Source organism: Coenobita brevimanus, chromosome 56 (assembly GCF_032717465.1).
Source record: "Coenobita brevimanus isolate Jiangsu-jjx chromosome 56, ASM3271746v2, whole genome shotgun sequence".
Classification (NCBI taxonomy): Eukaryota; Metazoa; Arthropoda; class Malacostraca; order Decapoda; family Coenobitidae; genus Coenobita; species Coenobita brevimanus.
Window position 1 is genome coordinate 15,020,163 of NC_137009.1, and position 17,026 is coordinate 15,037,188.

Here is a 17,026-nt window from a genome sequence, read left to right on the forward strand (position 1 = left end):
TTTATCCTTTTCATTAACAGACTTAGGTCGGTAAATTCGTCTGGAAGTGGCAGGTATACACTAAATTAATACATCATCATAGTGAAGGCGTTAATATACCCACCTATGACTGAGAAATTTGCTAATCTTCATATTCATCAAACCTCAGGGATACAATAAGTTTCTCTGTGTGACTCATGTAATATAATACAGTTCAATGTTAAATGGATTGTTGCAGTGTGCTAAATGGATTATTGCAGTGTGATGTGGTGAGGTAATGGATGAACTGTGGTTGGTGGTGTAATGTGGCAGGACTGGAGGTGAGTAAGTGTAGAGTGATGTGGTGAAGGTAGCATGGTGTATAACATGATGACGAGAGAGATGTGTTCAGGAATTTGGTGAGGTAATGAATGAACTGTGGTAGGCAGCGTAGTGTGGCAGGGTTGGTGGTGAGTATGTGTAGGGTGATATGGTGGTGTATAGTATGATGAGGCGAGGTGTATTCAGGAATTTGGTTACATGTTAAATGGAGTATTGTAGTGCAGTGTAGGGTGCTCTTCTTAGAATTATTAGATAAGTAATTTAGTGTTACTGAGTAGCAAATGGGCTGTTGAAACCTAGTTGGGTGAGAGGTGAGATGTGTAATGTGGCAGAATGTTAATTATATTGTTGCAGTATCCTGTGGCTTACTGTATTTGGGTAAGAGGTCAGACATTTATGTAGTGTGGTGCAGTGTTAACTGGACTGTTGTAGTGTTGTATGTTGTATTGTAGTTAGGTGAGCGGTGGGATATGTGTAGTGTGGCGGATCGTTAACTGGAGTCCTGTTGTGAGGTATGTTGTAGTGCAGATAGGTACTGATTGGATTTATTGTCGTGTGGTAAGGTGTTTGGTAGAATGTTTTAGCGTAGTGTGGTGAGGTGACGTTTGGGACACCCGGAGTTTAACTCACAAATTTATCCATTTTGGCCAACATCTCCTCCCGCTCCCTTATCCGCTGCTCCATTGGTTTCTGTTCCTGGAGAGCAATGAAATAGATTTAGAAATGAATGTCTTTGATCATATTTTCCATATAATAGAATATTTAGTTAGTGTTCCATTAAGTAGTTGGTTGAATTTTTTACGCACCTCAAAACGTCAATGAGGGCTATATTGTTAATTTCATCCAATCTGTCTGTATAGTCTCACCAAAACTTTCAACCCTTTGGCAGCAACAAAAATAAACACAGTCAAAATCACCAAACTGTACTGGCTACGTTTAAAGAATGTTTATAAATACGATACCTGTTCTTCCCTGACGTAGGTGGAGTAGAAATCAAACACCCACTTATTAATGATGCCAGCCTGCACACACCGCCACATAATGGACTCGAACGGTCTCAGATACGGTGCCCCCTGAACCACAACACATGGACGAAGAAAAGAAATAGTTTAAGCCTTACACTACCAGCTATTCTTTCTGTCGTAACACATGTTTTATATTGTTATGAAGGTGATAATGATGATGATGATGATGATGATAATAATAATAATAATAATAATAATAATATTATTATTATTATTATTATTATTTTAATTATTGCTTCTTCTTCTTCTTCTACTACTACAACTACTACTACTACTACTACTACTACTACTACTACTACTACTACTATTATTACTGCTGCTGCTGCTGCTGCTGCTAGTAGTAGTAGTAGTATTGTTGTTGTTGTTATTGTTATTATTATTACCCTCATCATCATCATCATCATCATCATCCGGCCCTCCTTTCCCACCCTAGGGCAGGGTGAGGAGTAGCAAAGTCCAGACAGCCCAAGTTTGCCCAGTTCAATGGGCAATGCTTCCATTCATTTATCATTCAAATCCCCGGAATCCTGGCTCTATGTGATAACGCCTAAACATTTACCACATTCTGCAGCCTCACATAAACGTATCCGACATTCATTTCAGATGCTGTCACGTAAAAAAGGGGTGCCAGTCCCTGATCATGCACTTCTTCTCAGAAAGTTCATCCAGCCAGCTCGATCTCTTGTCAGTCCCCTAGCCTCACCGACTTCCATATCTTTCTTCCTCACACACTCATCCACCATATCCCTCCATCTTCTCCTTGGCCTACCTCGTCTCATCCCTCCTTTAAATTCGCTCAGATATACATTTTTCACCACTCTATTGTTATCCATTCTCTCCACATGACCATACCATCTCAGAACACTCTCTTCGATTCTGGTGTCCACAGACTTCCTCACTCCACATCTTTCAATAATCACATTATTCCATATTACTTCTCTGAACTCCACATACATTATTATTATTTTCAGCTCACCACTAGACGATTTCATCTCGGACCGGACACAGTGAAGGCTATACTAACCGTCTTAGTCTGAGAAGTCTCAAGTTGAATAAAATAATCTTGTGGTAAATATATATATATATATATATATATATATATATATATATATATATATATATATATATATATACACGCACACACACACACTCACACACACACACACACACACATATATATATATATATATATATATATATATATATATAAAGCTTAAACGAATGTTCCCAAATATTTATACAATACACCATTTAAGTATATATTATTCACTGGTATTTTAAGTACTTTCGGGAATGCCCAGGCATAAAACCCAGGTAAGAACTCCTCTGAGGCCACATGAAGGTCATTCTTCCTATGCGGGTTGCTGTTGTGGAGCAGCTCTTGGAAGATGTGGGAAGTTTTGTAGGTTATATAAGCATACCCACCCTCGGCCACCAAACGCTTGTTCTCATCCGCGGAGTTAAAGACCATATTTTCAAACATACTGCGGTACAGAGGCGTTTGGGTGTATAGGAAAAACTGATACACCGAGCCCTGATGAAAAGACAAATACATTTATATAGTCAGGCGTGAGGATGACCAAGATACTTGTTATAAGAAGGAGCAAGCATAAGACTGAGTGTGATTTTAAAAGTGGTTAAGTGTAAAAAAAAGGCCGAAATGCATTGTTGCTGGCTATTTAGTTTTACTGGACAACTTTCGCCTAATCTCAGTGGCAGATTCAGGGGGGGGGAGGGGGGTGCGTTGGGTGTGGACACCCCCCTTTTGAAAAAGTGAATACATGAAAAAAAAAAAAAAAAAAAAAAAAACGCTGAAAACTGCTTTGTGAGGACAGGAGAGGATGTGTGAACGGGTAAGGGTATGTGAGGACAGGTGAGGATGTGTAAAGACAGTGAGGATGTGCAAGGACAGATGAGGACAGAGGACAGATGAAGATGTGTAAGCACAGGTGAGGATGTGTAAGGACAGATGAGGATGAAGACAGGTGAGGATATGTAAGAACAAGTGAGGATGTGTAAGGACAGGTGAGGATTTGTAAGGACAGGTGAGGATGTGTGGGGACAGGTGAGGATGTGTGAGGACAGGTGAGGCTGTGTGAGGACAGGTGAGGATGTGTAAGGACAGGTGAGGATTTGTAAGGACAGGTGAGGATGTGTGAGGACAGGTGAGGATGTGTGAGGACAGGTGAGGATGTGTGAGGACAGGTGAGGATGTGTGAGGGTAGATGAGGAAGGAGGTCCTAGGACTCCTCTCGTAAAGTTAGAATGGCTCTCTGATTCCTCTTCCTCGCTAGTTTATCTCCTCATCAGTCACTTTATGTACTATCCTGTATATAACACGTAATCTATGGAACATCTTAGCTAAAGCATACAACTATCCTTGTAATCTATACACTAGGCATGGGGGGCTGTCATTTTTAAACTCATCAGTTCAAATGCATGCATTTATATTGATGAATCATTTTTCAGTTCTTAAATATTACCTGTGCCTAGTTATGTAATTTCCAAAGTGAAAAAGAAGCCCGTGACTCTATTAAGCACATTCACCATAATATTTGCTCAATGGGATGGATTAACCCACTGATAAGATGCCACGCTCAAGGTGCTTCTATTTGAAATTCTTGCCAGACCACTAAACAGTTAAATATTAAGTGTCTATGTAATGTCTTATGTGAACTGGGTGTTCACTAAATCTGATCATGATATAAGAGAAAATTGTATGAATAAACATTATAAAATAAAATTACTTTTATTTTTGTTGGTTTACAGTACATTGTTAATTTCAGACATCATTCATTGCTGTGTAATTATAATCAAATAGATATGTGTGTGAAATCATCGAAAACTTTTCATTTGGATCAAAAAATCTAAACTGAAATGTAAATTTCTTGTGGATTTGGTAATACTTTTAGTCTCCAGACTGCACCAAATGCCACCAAATTGCGTTAAAAATGTGAAAATTTTCTGGGATCATTTATTGGGCCCTAGACCCTAGGCCGCAGGCCTCCAGCGGCCCTTCGGGCCCTATGGACCAAAAAAAGCATCCCCCCTCTTCAAAATCCTGGCTCCGTCTATGTAATCAGTACCATCAATGACAAGGCAACGCGCTAACGAGGCATTTAATTTAGCGCTTTCCTCTGTTTCGAAATACCCTGATTGTTGTCTTCCTGTTTGTACATTCTTTTTATTTTCTGCAAGACTTAGCTCTAATAACACTTTTATCAAGCCATACTCCTGAGTGGTAACCATAACTTAAGGCAACTGGCAACTCAGTGAATTACAACGCGCTATGCAGCGTCAGAAAGTGTATGTCTTTCTGCGGCCTGGAAACTGAAAGCGACAGCTCTATCAAATAAGTGGGGGTGACTCCAAAAGTGTTAAAAATGGAGTTTTTAAGGCAAACTGATGTGTCATGTTATCGGAAACATTCTGGATCCTTGTAAATTTGTAAATACTGGCGTTCTTGAGGGTGGAGCTCTTTTACACAATAATCCTTTTATCAATCAGTGATCTGCAAGGAAGATTGTAATTGTTCATACTTGATTTATTCCCCTTTCTAATACTTCATCAGCTATCTTCAGGCATACACATAAAACATTTGTTACGTGATTGAGATTTGACATGCTATAACTTTGTCCTGATAATTTAGAATGCAGTTTCACAGAATTATATATTTTTTGTTTACCTAATGGAAGAAACATATCAAATTCTGAACAGTATGTTTGCATTTAACTTTTGGGTTGCATGAATGGGTGTGCATTTCACTATTATTATATTTCTCAAGTGTTTCACATGACAACTCTGACAGTACTACTCTTGTTATGGATGAATATTATATAATGATTAAGCATGTAATCGATACCTACAAATTCTGAAATCTCATTGCAGATAAAACTTTTTAAAAGTTGTAATTTTGATGAAGAGCATTTTCTTCTTCGTCGCAGATCCACGTAGGGTACGTATAGCATGCGCCATTCCTTGAACTTGGGACAATATTAGTGTGTAGTCAGCGGAGACCTCGCGTACACTTGACAGCCTTGACATACTCATGTGCTTGTTGATAGCCGCAACGTAAATGAATAAATGAACGGGACCGGTAGATATTAGCTGAAATATATAAGCAACTGTGGTGATGGAAAACTGGAAAGATATAGTTAGACAGGTGATTCACACTGATACTGTTCTAATAACACAAACCTTAACTAAGTTCATTCCATACTTAAAGTCGGATTGTACGAGTTGTTGAGCGGTGTCTATTGGTGGAGAGATGAAGGGCACAGCCAAGGTGCTGGTAAGGGAAGTTTTGTAGTAAGCAGTAACCAGGAAAGCGTACAGGAACCAGAACCCCAGTAACACCTGAAAATAGCATGGTTAAATGCTATCATGAATACCTTCACAACAGTGATGTCCTACTTTAGATTATCTCTGCTGCCTCCAGATGATTTAGAAAATCTGTAACAGTTATTTTTTTATTGATTTTGTTTATATACTAAGTTGCATAATAGGAACAAAGAGCATTATCACTAAAAACATTAAGTTAATACGACAGAAAGAGGTACACAAACTAGGCACTGGCACCAGCAAATCACCGAATCAAACAGATGATACATTCAGCCGTGCGAGAAGGCCATCCTCTTCATAAAAAGTTAGGATGCCTCCCATCATGACACACACACACACACACACACACACACACACACACACACACACACACACACACACACACACACACACACACACGACAAAGAGAGACAGCAAGACCGACAGTCTGCTAAATTCCCAGATAAACATCTCTTGGACAGTGAAACTTAAATATAAAGCCTCACCATTCTCAGGACCAACAAACACTCGTTACTGTAAGAAGAAAGGTTCCTTTTCTGTCAACTGGTATTGCATCATGCATGTATAAAGGATTCTGGGATGGGCCAAGGTAATTTCCAGCAATGAGGAATACCTGGGTACGCCAAGGGGCAAACAACCACTCCTGGGGCTCCCAGGACGGACATACGGTGGCCTTGATTGGAGAGAAGTACTGTAGGAATTAAAGATACCTAATGAAAAGTATCTCTTTTTTTTTTTAGCACAAAAATATTAGAGATGGTATTGCTAGTTTAATTGCGCTTTTTTTTTGTGCATTTCTTGTCAGAATTATTCTCTACCATAGCTTGTTTGTGCATGTGTGCAGAAAATTATTTCTAAATGAATAATTGGTATGGTATTATGGAGGCGAATGGAAAGGCCACCGGCCTCAACCACACCTCTCCTCAGCCGGAAACGGTGGTTGTGGCCTTTAGAGCAGAGACGAGAAGGGCACGGACGAAGTCGGAGAGGCCACCTCTTCCCCCAGCTCTCTTGAGACTTCTTGAGCTGCAGCCCTAGGAAAGGAATAAAACAGTGGTTGCCCTTTGAAGGTGAAGATGAGCCTGTTCGTGGAGTGCTACTTTACAGTGGTGAGCAGGCTCGAGTACCGCGTCGACTAAGTGGGACCACAATAAGTGTTATTAGCAGTAGGCAGCCTAAAAGCACTCACTCCAGTCACTGGGGTGTCATGACAGCCCAGCTTGGTGGCGGTCTCTAGTCCGGCTTCAGAGAATTGGCGTCTGGAATGGCATCTGGCCGTAAAATTGGCCAAAACCAAAATAGAAAATCAAACCACGATAGCCTCAGAGGCGCAGAACCGAACTGCATGGCGAACACATCGACCCCATGGGAAAAGGATGGACGATTATATATATATATATATATATATATAGATAGATAGATAGATAGATAGATAGATAGATAGATGATATATATATATATATATATATATATATATATATATATATATATATATATATATATATATATATATATATATATATATATATATATATATACCCAAACCTCCTTTCCTACCCTTGAGCAGGGTGAGGAGTAGCAACGTTCTCTCCATATATGAACGTGTATATTAATAGAGAGAGAGAGAGAGAGAGAGAGAGAGAGAGAGAGAGAGAGAGAGAGAGAGAGAGAGAGAGAACAGTGAATGGAGAGACACTGGAGTTGGTGAGACAGTTCAAATACCTGGGAACAGTGATAGAAAAGAGAGGAAAATGTGTAGAAGTGGAAAGTACAGTAACACAAGGAAGGAAAGCAGGTGGTGCTATGAATGCCTTGATAAGAAACAGAGGCTTGATTGTTGCAGCTGGACAAGGCTTACATGAAGGAGTGCTAGCGCAAACTTTAACATATTATGGATTTGAGACTATGGTGTGGCATGCAAATGAAAAGTCAGGAGTAAGAGCTACGGAGATGGGACTGCTGAGGAATGTACATGGAGTACAGAGGGTGGATAGGATGCGAAACAATGTGGTTCGTGAAAGATGCGAAGTGAGGAAATCTGTGAGCACCTGAATCGAAGAGAGTGTACTGAGATGGCATGGTCATAAGGAGAGAATGGTTAACAATAGTGATGAAAAAGGTATATCTGAGCGAATTTGAAGGAGGGAGGAGGCGAGGTAAGCGAAGGAGAAGGTGGAGGGATATGATGGATGAGTGTGTGAGGAAGAGAGGTATGGAAATCGGTGAGGCAAGGGGAATGACAAGAGATCGGGCAGGCTGGATGACTGTTGTGAGAAGAATTGCAAGATCACGGATTCGGCACACCTTTATAACGTGACAGCTTTCGGGCTGACTCAATCGGATACGTTTATGTGAAGCTAGAAAATGTGATGAAAGTTTTTGGCGTATCAGATAGAGTCAGGATTCCGGGGGCTTGAATGGTGAGTGAATGGAAGCGTGGCCCATTGGACTGGGCAAACTTGGTCTGTCTGGACATTGCTACTTCTCACCCTGCCCTAGGATGGGTAAGGAGGTACGCATGATGATGATGATGATAATGATGTACTACGGCTAGTTGAATAGTAAAATGTGCAATAGTAGTGACAGCTCATATATTATTTTATTGTGAAATGGTATTTTGAATAACATTTACTAAGGTAAGTTTTGAACTGAGGACTCTTTCCCTTGCAAAGTCTGACATTTCGATATCAGTTGCACTCTTGAATATAACTTCTGTCTTGTAACTGGATATCTTGCAGTACTGATGCAGTGGGAAATGTAAATACAATGCTTATGGTTGTTGCTTCTGAATGCATTCATTAATTAACCATTGTTATTAAGAAGGAATCTAATACAGAAGTGGGCCAACAGAAACCAGGAAAACAAAAACGAACATTACACTATTCATATCGATTGACGGTTAACATAGTATACGCATACTAGTGGAGAAGACTTAGAAGGTTGCCAGGATGTGCTCCTCGTTCGTTGTTAAGACAGGCATTGCTTCTATGTGTTGAAGCCTGACTCTTATATACCCGTCTCTGGCTTCTTGTCCACACACAGCAGCCGTAGCTTCCGTAACCAGCTTCACACACCGTTCTGTCGAATGAGCGTGACAGGAAAACTTTAGAGCATCATTGGGCAAATCTAGAAATCACTGGATCTCAGCCCTGGAGAGACAGCAGGTGAAGATTGGCTCAGTCACTTGTCCTGGGTGCCAAATGATGAGCTCCATCAAGCTGTCGGCCGACAAGTTCAGCTTTGGCGTGACTCTTGGTCGAACACTGGTGTCACTGTACTCGCTGTTGCCTCTGAGTTTCATAATCTGGTCGATGGCGAATTCACGTTCCTGATGATCATGACTTGCAAGAAGAGAAAGTAGTATTCACTCAGGATGAGCATATCACGCTGTCTTCCTGATACAACACGTAACTGCATCTCGAACCTTCTTGAGATGAGTTTACGGTATCCTAAGGCTGGTGAGAATGTGGTAGGGTGCGTCCACTATTAGGTGCTTTACTTTTATGTCAAAGTATAGCTTGAAATACCACACGAGGCAGAACTTTACAAGCTTCTCAAGGACCCACAAGTTTTGGCTAGTCAATCCATGTCTCCTGGTCCATATGAAGATTGTCCTCTGACCCTTGGTCAGGCATCTGGCGTGGCAGAGTGGTCCACACTGCATTCCTTGCAGGTGAGGTGGAAGCTCTCCAGCCTTAATGGCTTTCACCAGTTGATAGCTCATCTTCTAGTCAGTGCTCATGTCGTCCAGTACCTCTCAAGGACGAGCTCTTCACCACCTGGCATGCCTCTGAAGTCCGGATCATACTCCATTTCCTTGACTTTCGAAAGGAGAGAGGAGACAGGCCCCATGAACCCTCTGTTTGAGATAATAAGGCCATCAATCACAGTGATGAGGTGCCGTAGAGGGAGTTCATTCGGGTGCAGGCTACATAGGCTATATCCCAGAACAGTTTTCTACCGAGAAGTTTTTCCAGGTGAGCATGGGTGCCTCCTTTCCAACCAGTATTCTGGTTGTAGAATCGCTGTGCAAGACCTGAAGAGAGTCGATGGAGTTGTGTTGCTCTAGTATGTTATACAAAGCCTAAGCAATTTTCAGTGCTGGCTTCTCATGATCAGTAGGCAATCCGGGCGCAAAATGTGCAATGGATTTTCCAGTGGGTTCCTCAGTGACAGAAATGTACTCTTCCATGATAAACCTGACCCTCAGTGTTCCAATGTTGTCTGGTAGCATCGATCTTGTGAGCATGTCCCTGCGGGCATCATTACACATACACACAGTTTCGACTCCTTCGTACTTGTTCTCGACTTGATGCTTGGCTTCAGCCATAGCTTTCTTCCTGGCCCTAAGTAGCTTGCTGCCGTCACAAGCCAGGTAGGACATCACTGGAAGTAGATGACCAGCAGTGATGATGTCTTTAAGAAATGCGGTAGCTCTGGTGGCAGCTGTTGTGGGGGACACGCAACACCTGAGGCTAGCCCTGGCAGTGTTCAGTACAAACATAGAATTGTTTTGGGGCTTGGGTCTGTCCAGATACCTCTTCATCAATTTTTATTTATTTATTTTTTTAATAATGGAACGGAGGAAGGAAAAACAAATGAATAAAAAAAAATAATCCATACACCAGATTACTGATGTCCTCTGTTCATAAAATATCTGTAACATGTAGACTTGAACAGCTGTGAGTTGAAATATGGAGGGAAACAACTCTGGCGAAGCGAGTTCCAGAGAGATGCAGTTCGGGGAATGAAAGAATTCTGATAGGCAGAAGTTCTGCAATATGGCTGAGTGACATTCTAATCATGAGCACTACCAGATGCCCGTGTAGCACGAGGGAAGGCATGGAGAGGTGGCACCATGGATGCAACTTCGTCTGAGCATTTGCCAAAAAATTTTCTGTAAAATAATGCAAGGGAGGCAACATTCCCTCTTACTTGCAGGGGAGGTAGTTTATTTGTAATGGCAGAGTTGTTAATAATTCTAACAGCTTTGTTCTGAATTTTGTCTAGTTGTTTTAATGCAACCTCTCCACATCCATTCCACGAGAGTGAGCAATATTCAAGCTGAGAGTGCACATGACTCTTATAAATTATAGCTAACTGCTCATCAGTGAAGAAGTTACGGACTCTGTACAATAATGCAAGTTTCTTTGAGGCGGTTTTAGCAAGTGATCTGACATGAGAGGTCCAGCTGAGGGCATTGTTAAGTGAGACGCCAAGAATTTCAATAGTTTTGGAGATGGGAATATTAGTAGCATTGAAGGTAATGTACGAATCTGGCAATATGTGTCTGTTAGTAAATTGTATATATTTGGTTTTACTAGCATTAAAAGAGACAAGATTGTTCTGTCCCCATTCACTGAACGTACATAGGTCTTGATTTATGGAGATGGCTGTACTGAGTTGAGAGGTAGAGATATTAGACTTTGTAAATGGGTGTCTTAGGGTGAATGAACTATGTAGTGTTGAGTTATCTGAGTATGAGTGGATGGGATTGTGGGTGACAGATAAGAGATCATTAATATGAACCAGGAATAGAGTCGGCGTAAGAATTGAACCCTGCAGAACGCCGGCGTTAATTGAGTGGAAATTGGAATATACATTATCGACTTTTACTCTTATTTTCCTGTCACTAAGATAAGAAGAAATCAAAGGAACAAAAGACGTTAGTCCATAGCAAGGGAGTTTGGACAGCAGGGAACGGTGCCATACTCTGTCGAAAGCTTTAGAAATATCAAGAGCTACTGCATGAGTTTCTCCAAAAAGATCAATTGATTGATGGATGATATGAGTTAGGAGATCGCGTATGTTAATGGTGGATCTTTCGTGGCGAAAACCATATTATCTATCACTAATTAAGTTGTTGGATTCAAGATGTTTGACAATATGCTTATTAATTAGCGTTTCCAATACCTTACCAAGAGAAGATGTGACAGCTATTGGTCCGTAATCAGAGGGGTCAGAGGAATTTCCTTTCTCCGGAATTGGGTGGATATTGGCTGCTTTCCATGAATTTGGGAATAAAGAAGTACATATGCATAGTCTGAATAATTTAGCTAGAACAGAGGCAAGTTCAGGGGAACACTTTTCAAAACAATTGGCGGAATTCCATCTGGGCCTGGAGCTTTGTTGGTAGGTAAATTGTCTAGGATGGATTTTATGTATCTTGTCTGTATTTTAAGTGGGGCAATTTCGGGAGAATCAAATTCTAGTACTGGGACATTCTGGCTGTTATCGTCTATGGAAGAGTTTCTGGCAAATGTACAGGCAAAAACATCCGCTTTCTCACGCGGGTCATTTATAATGTTGCCATCTGAAGATTTTAGTGGGGGATTGGAAGATGACTTGTTAAAGTTATTATTGAAAGAATTATGAGTTGACCAGAATATTCTATTGTTATTAGGGTTGTTAAGTAGTTTTGAGGCTTGCTTTTGAAGAAAGTTTGATTTAGCTAGATTTAATACAGCTTTTGCATGATTTCTAGCAATTTTAAATTGAGAGTGTGATTCAGATGTTTTTTTTTATTTTAAGTAAGAGTTATATGCTAATGACTTTTGGGCTGTTGCTCTGGCACAATTGCCATCAAACCATTTTGGAGAATTCGATCTTTTAGTGAACTGTTGACTTGGTATGAATAAATCCATACCAGCTAGTATTAAGTCGCAAATGTGGGACTGGGTAGAATTGGGATCACTAGAGAAGAAAGACTGCCATGGAATGTCAGCAAGATAATTTCTAAATCCATTCCAGTTTGCCCTATCAAAGTGCCATCGGGTCACCCTGACAGGTTCAGAACGGGGAGGTGTGGGGGTGTTAACTAATGAGGCTTTGATGTGATTGTGGTCAGAGGATCCAAGTGGTGACAGTACCTCTATCCTGTATTGATCTGGATTATTTGTCAAGAATAAATCCATGAGATGAGATGGGCATTATGGTCAGGATTATCAGGATTCTGGTTGGTTGCTTTACCAGCTGGGTGAGATTAAACAATTCTGCAAGCAGCTCGCACTCTAGACCAGCGTCATCAGTCCTAGCAGAATTAAATAACCATTCAACATTATGTATGTTAAAATCACCCAAAATGGTAATTTCGGTGCTAAGGGCAAGGTTAAGGTTACTCAACTGTGTGGATATGGAATTAAATACACTGGGTTCCGAAGATGCATTGGGGGAGTGATAAACTACATAAATATATTTGGTAATTTTGACAATTTAGTTTATATAATGAATAATCAAAACTGGATGAAGTGGTTAAAAATAGTGTCAACTGCATATTGGGATTTGATATAATAACAGGTGCCGCCCTTGTTACGGAAGTTTGTAAGGAGATGGTAACCGTGAAAACAAAATGGAGATATATCGGTAAAGGGTGGGATTTGTGGTTCTGTGAGGGAAAAGGCCAAAGGGGATATGGACTGAAGGAAAAATTGAACTGAGTTTAAATTTGTGGTAAGGCCACGGATGTTGGTGAAGAATAAGGCTGCACTTTCACTTCTTCGCTGAAGAGCATTCCCGGAAATAGCAACAGTCGCTGCCGGTACAGTCGCTTGATGGCGACCAGGAGGACCCTGTGCCGCCAGCCCTACCTTGCCGGTGGTGGCAATCCGAGGTACCACCTCATTTGATAGTAACATTGCAGCGACCATTACTAAGGAGAATGAATAGAAGGTGTGATATGTTATGCGCATATAATGTGGAGTAGACAGCTGAATGTAGAGGTATTATGAGAGCATGCTGGCCTACTCTCTGTGTAAATGAATGCACTGAAAATGTTCAGCAAAGGGAGATGGTCAGGATCAAGTCCTGAGGGCTGGTGAAACGGGAGCTCCTGCTCTCCCTATCACCAGCTTGCCATCCACCTCCTGCCCCAATCTCTGCTCCAGGAGAGCATCAACGAGCCAGCCAACATCATCCTGCTCCTCCCTCATGGCGCAGGTGAAGAAAACATTTCTTTGCTCTGCATCCTGACCTTCCTCAGCTAAGAAGACGTTGATCTGTTCTTGCCGTTCCATAAGCCTGCTGTGTTCAAGTTCTTGTTTCTTCTTTGTTTTCAGTTCTACATGCTTGTCAGGATTATTCCTCTTGGCTGCTCTTTGTTGGCGTGCAGACTCCTCTCTGTCCATACTCCCAAACATCATACCGGATTTCTCCTATTTCTTGGTCCATTGGCCATACAGCCATCTCAGCTCCATTACAGGTATCTTGCTTTACTTGGGAGAGGAACACTACCACTTTTACATGGCAGCAAGGCTGGCATTACGGTACGGTACGGTACGGAGTACGGTACGGTACGGTTGATATTTAGGCTGAAAGTACGGTACGGAATTACGGTACGTTTTTTTCCGTGAAGTACGGTACGGTACGATTTAGGTACGGTAAAACGAGCAAAATTCCGTACCGTACCGTACCACACGAGGCAAAACTTTACAAGCTTCTCAAGGACCCAGAAGTTTTGGCTAGTCAATCCATGTCTCCTGGTCCATATGAAGATTGTCCTCTGACCCTTGGTCAGGCATCTGGCGTGGCAGAGTGGTCCACACTGCATTCCTTGCAGGTGAGGTGGAAGCTCTCCGGCCTTAATGGCTTTCACCAATTGGTAGCTCATCTTCTAGTCAGTGCTCATGTCGTCCAGTACCTCTCAAGGACGAGCTCTTCACCACCTGGCATGCCTCTGAAGTCCGGATCATACTCCATTTCCTTGACTTTCGAAAGGAGAGAGGAGACAGGCCCCATGAACCCTCTGTTTGAGATAATAAGGCCATCAATCACAGTGATGAGGTGCCGTAGAGGGAGTTCATTCGGGTGCAGGCTACATAGGCTATAACCCAGAACAGTTTTCTACCGAGAAGTTTTTCCAGGTGAGCATGGGTGCCTCCTTTCCAACCAGTATTCTGGTTGTAGAATCGCTGTGCAAGACCTGAAGAGAGTCGATGGAGTTGTGTTGCTCTAGTATGTTATACAAAGCCTAAGCAATTTTCAGTGCTGGCTTCTCATGATCAGTAGGCAATCCGGGCGCAAAATGTGCAATGGATTTTCCAGTGGGTTCCTCAGTGACAGAAATGTGCTCTTCCATGATAAACCTGACCCTCAGTGTTCCAATGTTGTCTGGTAGCATCGATCTTGTGAGCATGTCCCTGCTGCCATCATTACACATACACACAGTTTCGACTCCTTCGTACTTGTTCTCGACTTGATGCTTGGCTTCAGCCATAGCTTTCTTCCTGGCCCTAAGTAGCTTGCTGCCGTCACAAGCCAGGTAGGACATCACTGGAAGTAGATGACCAGCAGCGATGATGTCTTTAAGAAATGCGGTAGCTCTGGTGGCAGCTGTTGTAGGGGACACGCAACACCTGAGGCTAGCCCTGGCAGTGTTCAGTACAAACATAGAATTGTTTTGGGGCTTGGGTCTGTCCAGATACCTCTTCATCAATTTTTATTTATTTATTTTTTTAATAATGGAACGGAGGAAGGAAAAACAAATGAATAAAAAAAAATAATCCATACACCAGATTACTGATGTCCTCTGTTCATAAAATATCTGTAACAGGTAGACTTGAACAGCTGTGAGTTGAAATATGGAGGGAAACAACTCTGGCGAAGCGAGTTCCAGAGAGATGCAGTTCGGGGAATGAAAGAATTCTGATAGGCAGAAGTTCTGCAATATGGCTGAGTGACATTCTAATCATGAGCACTACCAGATGCCCGTGTAGCACGAGGGAAGGCATGGAGAGGTGGCACCATGGATGCAACTTCGTCTGAGCATTTGCCAAAAAATTTTCTGTAAAATAATGCAAGGGAGGCAACATTCCCTCTTACTTGCAGGGGAGGTAGTTTATTTGTAATGGCAGAGTTGTTAATAATTCTAACAGCTTTGTTCTGAATTTTGTCTAGTTGTTTTAATGCAACCTCTCCACATCCATTCCACGAGAGTGAGCAATATTCAAGCTGAGAGTGCACATGACTCTTATAAATTATAGCTAACTGCTCATCAGTGAAGAAGTTACGGACTCTGTACAATAATGCAAGTTTCTTTGAGGCGGTTTTAGCAAGTGATCTGACATGAGAGGTCCAGCTGAGGGCATTGTTAAGTGAGACGCCAAGAATTTCAATAGTTTTGGAGATGGGAATATTAGTAGCATTGAAGGTAATGTACGAATCTGGCAATATGTGTCTGTTAGTAAATTGTATATATTTGGTTTTACTAGCATTAAAAGAGACAAGATTGTTCTGTCCCCATTCACTGAACGTACATAGGTCTTGATTTATGGAGATGGCTGTACTGAGTTGAGAGGTAGAGATATTAGACTTTGTAAATGGGTGTCTTAGGGTGAATGAACTATGTAGTGTTGAGTTATCTGAGTATGAGTGGATGGGATTGTGGGTGACAGATAAGAGATCATTAATATGAACCAGGAATAGAGTCGGCGTAAGAATTGAACCCTGCAGAACGCCGGCGTTAATTGAGTGGAAATTGGAATATACATTATCGACTTTTACTCTTATTTTCCTGTCACTAAGATAAGAAGAAATCAAAGGAACAAAAGACGTTAGTCCATAGCAAGGGAGTTTGGACAGCAGGGAACGGTGCCATACTCTGTCGAAAGCTTTAGAAATATCAAGAGCTACTGCATGAGTTTCTCCAAAAAGATCAATTGATTGATGGATGATATGAGTTAGGAGATCGCGTATGTTAATGGTGGATCTTTCGTGGCGAAAACCATATTATCTATCACTAATTAAGTTGTTGGATTCAAGATGTTTGACAATATGCTTATTAATTAGCGTTTCCAATACCTTACCAAGAGAAGATGTGACAGCTATTGGTCCGTAATCAGAGGGGTCAGAGGAATTTCCTTTCTCCGGAATTGGGTGGATATTGGCTGCTTTCCATGAATTTGGGAATAAAGAAGTACATATGCATAGTCTGAATAATTTAGCTAGAACAGAGGCAAGTTCAGGGGAACACTTTTTCAAAACAATTGGCGGAATTCCATCTGGGCCTGGAGCTTTGTTGGTAGGTAAATTGTCTAGGATGGATTTTATGTATCTTGTCTGTATTTTAAGTGGGGCAATTTCGGGAGAATCAAATTCTAGTACTGGGACATTCTGGCTGTTATCGTCTATGGAAGAGTTTCTGGCAAATGTACAGGCAAAAACATCCACTTTCTCACGCGGGTCATTTATAATGTTGCCATCTGAAGATTTTAGTGGGGGATTGGAAGATGACTTGTTAAAGTTATTATTGAAAGAATTATGAGTTGACCAGAATATTCTATTGTTATTAGGGTTGTTAAGTAGTTTTGAGGCTTGCTTTTGAAGAAAGTTTGATTTAGCTAGATTTAATACAGCTTTTGCATGAT